This window comes from Theropithecus gelada, chromosome 4, assembly GCF_003255815.1.
Source record: "Theropithecus gelada isolate Dixy chromosome 4, Tgel_1.0, whole genome shotgun sequence".
In the NCBI taxonomy this organism is placed as follows: domain Eukaryota; kingdom Metazoa; phylum Chordata; class Mammalia; order Primates; family Cercopithecidae; genus Theropithecus; species Theropithecus gelada.
This window is the reverse complement of record NC_037671.1, coordinates 138,606,603-138,615,699: the sequence shown is the minus strand read 5'-3', so window position 1 is coordinate 138,615,699 and position 9,097 is coordinate 138,606,603.

The window sequence follows — 9,097 nt, the reverse complement described above, 5'->3', positions numbered from 1 at the left end:
CAGGGCACTTTCTACCGGTTATCCAAGTAGTTAGGTAGCCTAATTAATCAAAAGGAAACTGCTTAATAAGCATGGAATAAGGTCAAAGAAAGCTGGACAGTCTTAAGGGATGTTACCTGCAATCTTGTCTTCTTTGCCCTGGCAATTTTACATATCAGAAGACATATCCAGCTAATAAACTGGGTCAAAGGCTGGACGTGGTGGCTCATGCCCGTACTCCCTGCCCTTTGAGAGGCTGAGGAGGGTAAATCACTAGGTCAGGAGTTCAAGACCAGACTGACCAAGATGGTGAAACCTCGTCTCTACTAAAAAATACAAAAAAATTAGCCGGGCGTGGTGGCCTCGGCAGGCTGAGGCAGAGAATTGCTTGAACCCAGGAGGCAGAGGTTGCAGTGAACTGAGGCTGCTCCACTGCACTCCAGCCTGGGTGACAGAATGAGACTCCGTCTCAAAAATAAACTTCAATTACCTCTTAAAAACTCTATCTCCAAATTCCTCAAATGTCCAAATATCTCCTGCCTCTTTACAGACCCTATCACATTAAGGGTTAGAATTTCAACATGAATTTGAGGGGGACACAATTCAGCCCATAACAGCTTGCCTCTTATTAATAATATGCCATTTATTTAGTCATTGTGACAATAATTTCAGAAGGTCAATGTAAGCCTACTATCACAGCATCTAATGCACAACAGTGATTACAGATTGTGCATCAAATTTTTAATTTGGATAACATAAGCAGGGGATTAGACTAGATGACCTTTAATGTCCCTCCCAACTCTGAGACTCCATGAATATATTTGTTAACTGCTAATATTTTAAAAATTATGATTGTTTATATTATATCAGTTGAATTACCTTTAGGTGGGAGCATCAGAACGATCTAGAGAAATGTATCAAAAAGTGACTTAGGCTACATTATGTAAAAAGCGTTCCAGGAGTAAAGAAGTTCCAGGTTAGTTAACAAAGTTGCTTAACAAATCATCACAGCCAGGGTTCTTTCCATCTTTCCAGCCTGCCAGTCATCAATGTGCCAGCAGTTTCCCCATGGTCACAAAATGGCTGCATTAGCTCCAGGTATCTCATCATTACAAAGTCTCCACAGGCAATACAAAGGAAAAGTGAAACATCTTTGCTTCTTGCCATTTTTTTTTTTTAAGAATAAATAAAGCATTTCATAAAACTCCCCATCAGGCTTCTCATTGGTCAGATTTTTGTCACCTATGTACTATGATTGGTTTAAATCAGTAGACATCCCCTCATTTTTCATTGATAGAACTAAGTAACATATTGTACACACCAACTCAATGAAAGGCAAAGCAGGGAAAGGCACAAGTAGATTATAAGTCCTTCCTAGGGGTTGGTGAGGAGTCAGTTTCCCTTGACATGGAATACATAAGAATTGATCAAATCCAGGTTCTGTTAAAATTGAAGGATAGGAAGATCTGTTGGTTACAGATATAACCATGTTATCAAAACCCCAAATCAGAGCTAGCAGTAAAAATGAACATTTGATAACAAGATTACCTTGGGAAATCTGAAAAACCACAAAGGTGGTGACGACAGTGGTTCCTACCCTAGTGTTCCTTAGAAATATCAGAAGGTACTGATGGAATTTCTGAGCTTATTTTCAATATCTCAAAAGCCCTAGGAGAAAGGGTCTATACAAACTAACTAAAATGTTAAATTTTTTTGATTTTGACTGAAATTCTATAAAGTCAGTATGCTAAGGATTGCTCTCTCATCCTAATCAGAAGCTCATTTTAGTTTTAAATATATATTGAATTAATGGAATGTTTTCAATAAGTCAATAACTAAATAAACATATTTGAAAGGTATATTTCAAATATGAAAGGCTCTTTTAAATCAAGAATTCCATGGGATAATTTTTTTTTTTTTTTTGAGACGGAGTTTCGCTCTTGTTGCTGAGGCTGGAGTGCAATGGCGTGATCTCGGCTCACTGCAACCTCCACCTCCTGGGTTCAAGCGATTCTCCTGTCTGAGCCTCCTGAGTAGCTGGGATTACAGGCATGCGCCACCACACCTGGCTAATTTTGTATTTTTAGTAGAGACGGGGTTTCTCCATGTTGGTCAGGCTGGTCTCAAACTCCGGACCTCAGGTGATCTGCCTGCCTCGGCCTCCTAAAGTGCTGGAATTACAGGCGTGAGCCACCATTCCCAGCCTGAAAGTACTCTTTAACGGGTCACTGGTAGAGGAAAATGTGAGAAATCATTGATGTTCAAACTATTCCCTTCTTCAAGGTAATGTAAAGAATTTCAGCTCCTTGGGACTCAGGAGTGCTATCCTGTCTACAGAGAGGAGCAGTAAACACCCACAGACATTAAACATTCACCCTCAGTCTATTCTGTGCCTAGGCAGATATCTTTCCACTGACCACGTGCTAAAAAGTCATGATCTTTTCACATCATTAACTTAAACACCACCAGGATTTCTTGAATAAATGCATTCATTAATATAAGTGAATGGAATATGCACTCCTGTTATCTTTTATTTCTATGAGAAAAGGACCAATCAACAATGAGCATTTAAATTAAATTCTATCAGCAAAATATACTTGTATGATACCATAGACATTTGCATTTTATACCCTGCAATTACTATCTGCTAATAGTAATTTAATTGTTTAATGAATAATATCAAGGAGAGCAAATATTAATGAAAATGTAGAACATTTTATTTTATTTTATTTTATTTTATTTTATTTATTTATTTTTGAGACGGAGTCTTGCTCTGTTGCCCAGGCTAGAGCACAGTGGCGTGATCTCAGCTCACTGCAGCCTCCACCTCCCGGGTTCAAGAGATTCTCCTGCCTCAGCCTCCTGAGTAGCTGGGATTACAGGGGCCTGCCACTGTGCCCGGCTAATTTTTGTATTTTTAGTAGAGATGGGGTTTCACCATGTTGGCCAGGGTGGTCTCAAACTCCTGACCTCATGATCCACCCGCCTCGGCCTCCCAAAGTGCTGGGATTACAGGCATGAGCCACCGTGCCCAGCCGAAAATGTGTAACATTTTAATGAGAACTTCTGGTTTTATTTGTCAATAGTGACAACTATATTCAGTAATTTTTAAAAGATGATTAATCAAAGCCAGAAAATAGTAAGGAAAGATGATTGCATGGCTCTTGAATATTAGATGGCCAAAGGAAAACAGCTAATTTCTAAAAGTAGTGTTTGGGGAAGAGAATAGAACAAATTGTAGCATAAAGTGTAGCATAAATTGTCAGGTGTTTTGCATAGGTATTTTGATACTAATGGGGACAATTTTGATACTAAACTGGCTAGAAAGAGAATGCAGTGAGATTCCATGAATACCCCTGTCTACATGCCTTTTTTATTAGAATAACATCTAATCCTGCTTGGCAGCTGAAAGATATAATTAGCGTGCTAATGAGTACAAAGTCTACAGAGTAGAGAATGGTCTCAAAGTTTGGTGGAAGATGTTCTGGGAAGACATGTTTCTGCTGTTGTTGCTTTATTTGTTTCTAAGTTATGACTTGCATTCACACACTGGTGAAGTGGACACTAAGCAACAAGTATATCCGATACTCCTTGTCATGCTGGAGGGTCACTGTCTTAAGGAGCTTTTTGGTTTCCAGGAACAAAGACCCAAACTAACTCAATTAAGTCAGGATATTGGGAACATACAAGAGGACAAAAGAAATGTCACAGATACAGAAGCCAGAGTAGGGTCAACACACATACATTCAGGAGAATAAACTGAAAGGTGGGTCTTACTCCAAGACTTCTCTGGAGATCTCAGCAGTATGTCTTTGCCGCAGTGCTCTGCAATTGACAGGGCACCTACCCTTCCACACATGCCTCTCTGTTTTCTCTTCCTAGGAACTGGCTTATTCACCCTCTAATCTGTGATTCTTTTCTCCATCTTGAAGTATATGCTCATTTATAACTATAGCTCATGCACAGTTTACCTCACTCATAACGTGGTCCAGCCTATCTCCATTTCACTCCCTTTCACTGTATTTTCCCACTGATAACTCTATTCTCCTAGAATATCCCACTTGGATTGCCTAAGATAGATAGTCTCATTGGCTTAGACCATCTTTCATGCATGGGTCACTAAGTAGCTCATACATTGACTGCCCTGGGTCTGGTGCCCACTCTTTTCCAACCAGTTGTGTCCTGAGAGGTGGGGACACATGGTACCAAATGTGACTGCCCAGGGCTCTTTCTTCAGTAGGGAATGCAGAAGGGGCCACTTTCCTTTGGAGCACCTGCAGGTCAGCCAGGCAGTGTGACTGACATCTCTAGTTAAACAACTAACTCAGGGGAACTCAGTCAGAAGATAAGCCAGTAGATAGTTTCATTATCTGGTTTGGAGATCTTCAGTGAGTCAGTAAATTGATAATTGTTTCATACTTACTTTATATGATTATAGCCTATATTTCTTTTAATTTGTAAGTGAATGTTAGTAATTATGAGAGACAGGTACACTGGAGTTCTGATGCAATTAGCTTCTTGAGTCAAAACAACTCCAACAGATAGAAACATCTAGGAACCCACCATCTTCCCTCTCATAAAATAAGCTCCCTTTAGAATCCATGAATCATGACTATCCAATCCATTTTTAATAGCTTCTGTCGGAGACATTTCAAAATAAAGGGCAGTCATTATTTATTGTTTGTAATGAAGCCTGCTCAGCCCAGAGGGACATTAAGAGGATCACTGTCAGATTTTGTAAAATACCTTTGGCTTTTCAATGGAAAGGTACTATATATGATAATAAAAGGAATAGCAATAATATTCTTCCACCATCTTGACACGGAGTTCATCTTTCTCTTAAAAAATAAGTTCATCTTTAGGCCTTATGGGGATTACTGAATTCAATTTGTCCTAAGAATGCTAAGGCTGGTGAAAAAAAAGATGCTTATTATAAAAGCACTTTCTCCATTCCCTGTTCTGTTCAATATGTGTTGTTCTTAACTTTTGTGTATATAGGAGAGTTGACTACCTCTTGTAAATGCACAATAAAGTAATGGCGAAAACTGCCATGGCAAAAAATGGTGCTTTTGCCATTACTTTTGCACCAATCTAATAATTGAAATTTGAACTCTATAAAAATTTTAGGATGGTATAGAAAGAAATTTTTCAGGTGAAACTTTGCAAATGTTTCCCAGACTTACATGCATGCACTCATATGCTCAGGCAGTTCTATGCACACACATGAGAAAGAGACAAAAATAAGAAAAGGAGATGTGAAGTGAGAATTTTAAGAAAAACATTATATTCACACCTATATATGGATTGTGTTTATATTGCCTTACAAAGCACTTCTGTACATGTTATTTCACTTGATTCTCACTAGAAACCTTGGAGCTAGGTGGGAAGATGAGGATTGCCTAGCTCTTTTGCCCTGGGCACTGTAAAATTCTTTTCCAGAGAACAGGGCTGGGGATGGGAGAGCAGATGTGTCCACCATTTCATGCACGCCACAAAGGGAGAGACTCTGTGGAAGCCCAGAAAGCTAGTGAACCCAGACATTGTTCTCCATCATGTCTTAATGTAGATTTGCAACTGTTTTTCCTTTAACCTTGCCAATACCTATGTTAAGGTGAGGAAAAGGATGCATTGTGAGACAGACAGAGTTGAAGGGGTTAGATCACTTGGATTATTCATTTCTTGTCAATTTTCAGGAAGTAACAGAGACCAAGATACTTAGTGCAAGCCACAGAGCTAAAAGTAATGATGAAGTAACTATATATGATATGAGAAGGCCAGGAGCAAGAGAGCTTTCCAAATCGGAGCCTCATGTAGGGGTTCCTCTGCTCAGTTCTCTATGACTTTAAGTCTGACTCACATATTTGATGTGCAGTTAATTCTCTATAAACAAACAACCTGTTTGATATGCTTTGGCTGTGTCCCCACTCTGATCTCATCTTGAATTGAAACTCCCACAATTCCCATGTGTCATGGGAGGGACCTGGTGGGAGGTAATTGAATCATGGGGGCAGGTCTTTCCTACGTTGTTCTCATGATAGTGAATAAGTCTCACAAGACCTGATGGTTTTTTTGTTGTTGTTGTTGTTGTTGAGACGGAGTCTCACTCTGTCGCCCAGGCTGGAGTGCAGTGGCCGGATCTCAGCTCACTGCAAGCTCCGCCTCCCGGGTTTACACCATTCTCCTGCCTCAGCCTCCCAAGTAGCTGGGACTACAGGCACCCGCCACCTCGACCAGCTAGTTTTTTTTTTTTTTTTTTTTTTAGTAGAGACAGGGTTTCACTGTGTTCACCAGGATGGTCTCGATCTCCTGACCTCGTGATCCGCCCATCTCGGCCTCCCAAAGTGCTGGGATTACAGGCTTGAGCCACCGCGCCTGGCCGACCTGATGGTTTTATAACGCGGAGTTTTCCTGCACAAGTTCTCTCTTGTCTGCCACCATGTAAGATGTGCCTCTCACCTACGGCCATGATTGTGAGGCCTCTCCAGCCATGTGGAACAGTGAGTCCATTAAACTTCTGTATCTTTATAAATTACCCAGTCTCAGGGATGCCTTTATCAGCAGTGTGAAAACAAACTAATACACTGTTTTGACCAAACCATGGCAAAGAATTAAGTAACCACCCCCAAAGAAGTTGCCCAAGGCTTGCCTCTGCAGATACCCCTACCATCAACTCCTGCCTCTTGTGAATGATCACACTGCTCTAGTTTTTTTTTTAATTTCCACTTTTCAAAAATTCCAGGCTGTCTCAAACAAGGCAACCTAACAACTTTCTCCCTATAGAAAACTTAACCTTGTCATTCTCCCACTTCTAAATCTAATTCAGAATTGCTTTTCTGGTTTTTACAACTCTTCATTGGTTTGCTCCTCCCTGCATTTCCAAATTCATTTCTCCTTATCTTCATCAATCTGTCACCTTCAACACCACCCGTCACTCCACTTCTTGGCTTTTCAGGCAGTTACTGTTTGAATGAGAAGATTGAAAATCTCATTTCTCACTTTTGAGAACTCTTACAGGAACATATTGCAAAGACTCCCGCACACCCGAGAGAGAGGAAGAGAGAGAGAGCATGACACCTCACAAAGAATGTCTAAAGTGGGAGTAGCCCTAAAATAGAGTACAATAATAAACTGATGCTGCTGTGCTTTCTTTAAAAAAATGAAAACAAAAAACAAAGCAAAATCTCACAATGGAACTTTCCCTCAGTAAATGAGTTATTATCAAAGTATTCAATTCTAGAAAAATCCCACAAATTGCTAAATTCTCTTTAAAAAAATATAAATAAATAAAAAACCATGCCGTTCAAACCACTGCAACAAGCCACAAGGGAAAAAAGGCTACAAAGACAAAGCCCCATTCTCATTTGGTACCAGTGCTACCCTGGTATGTGTTACACCACTGAAAAGACTTGTTAACTCAAACATCTGTTCTAAGGCACCCTTCACCATCAGAACTGGTACTCCATTCATATTCCTTCCTTCCACAGGTTTGACAGATGGATGAATTCCTAATGGCCCCAGATAAGATTCAAATAGTTGCAATAACCACCTCCTCCTTAGTGAACACGACTTTCCCCCCAGGTAATAAAATGGAGATAATGGTAGAGGGGTGTAAAATAACATAAATTGGGAATCTAGGTTCAAATCCAACATTTTCCCTGCCAGCAGGAACACCAGACGGTGGTGTCTTGATCCTGCCATGCACATATTCCATGAGTGACAACAGGCAATGAGATGTGAAGGAAAAGAGAAAGATGTGCCCACCAGGTCCTTCCCAAAGGGCAGCCAAGTGTTTTATTTGAACTGCCTTGTGGCTTATTGGAGTCAGAACTGCATGTTCCGTAGAAAACTGTCAGCCACCAACTTAGGATCTTTACTGATTATCACCGAAGGTCTTTTGTCTTTGGAATGCAATGAAAAATAACTCCCATAAAGGAAGCTGGTATAAGCTGGGAAATGCAGGCTACTATATCAGAGTCATGTGGATAGATGTGTTCTGCTAGCAGGCTTCCATTTTACTCTATAACAGAAAAGAAAGATAAAATTTCCAGGAAAAAGAAATGAAAGCTGCTGCCCGTGGAAAGAATGTCTACCACCAAGTCAAGTAGGCTGGGGTCTCCACTTACAGATGGTGATTACCATAGACTATGGATTAAACCGTGTCTGCACATCCACACCAGAAGTCTCTACAACTCGATTTGGTCTTCCCCTCATGGTCTTTTCTTTTCCTTTTTGAGATGGAGTCTCACTGTGTTGCCCAGGCTGGAGTGCAGTGGCGCAATCTCGGCTCACTGCAACCTCCGCCTCCTGGGTTCAAGCAATTCTCCTGCCTCAGCCTCCCGAGTAGCTGGGACTACAGGCACCCGCCACCACACTCGGCTTATTTTTTTGTATTTTACTAGAGACAGGGTTTCACCATGTTGCCCAGGCTGGTCGCAAACTCCTGACCTCATGATTTGCCTGCCTCGGCCGCAAAGTGCTGCGATTACAAGCCATGGTCTTTTCTTACACTATAATCTTCCAATTTTGATTTTTGCTCTAAGTTGGCATAAGACTCACATATCTAAGGATGTCAGGTTGTAAGTATAGAAATGAATGTCATTCTAATTTGTTTCTGTGTATGAAAGTTAATGTAGAATGAAGATGTATACATCATGATTAAAAGAGACTGTGAAGAATATTTTCTAGTGAAGAATTTGCTTCCTATAGTTTTGTGGCCTCTGGTGTTACAATAGAGGGTAATCCACTTATATATTTTCATTAAAATTTATTCATAGTCTTGTCATGTCTTTTTTCATAATGTGCCAATATTCTTGTCCTATCCACTATTAAAATGAACTTAAAACATTTATTTTTTAAAAGGTTGCATGCTATTGACTTTACATGTTTTCTGTTGGTATATTTGTCCTCCGCACCCTCTTTTCCCCTCTTGTCAACTGCAATTCCTATTCACATTTGGCTTTGCATTACATTTTCCCCAATTCTAACATTCCCATTTGCTTTCTTTCCACCCTCGTTTCATTGCTAATTCTCTGGAGAGAATGAAATTCTATTGTTGTTATTGTTATTTTCTTTTTTCTTCTAAAGATTGGAGAGTAGAGCTCATATTTGCGAAATGACT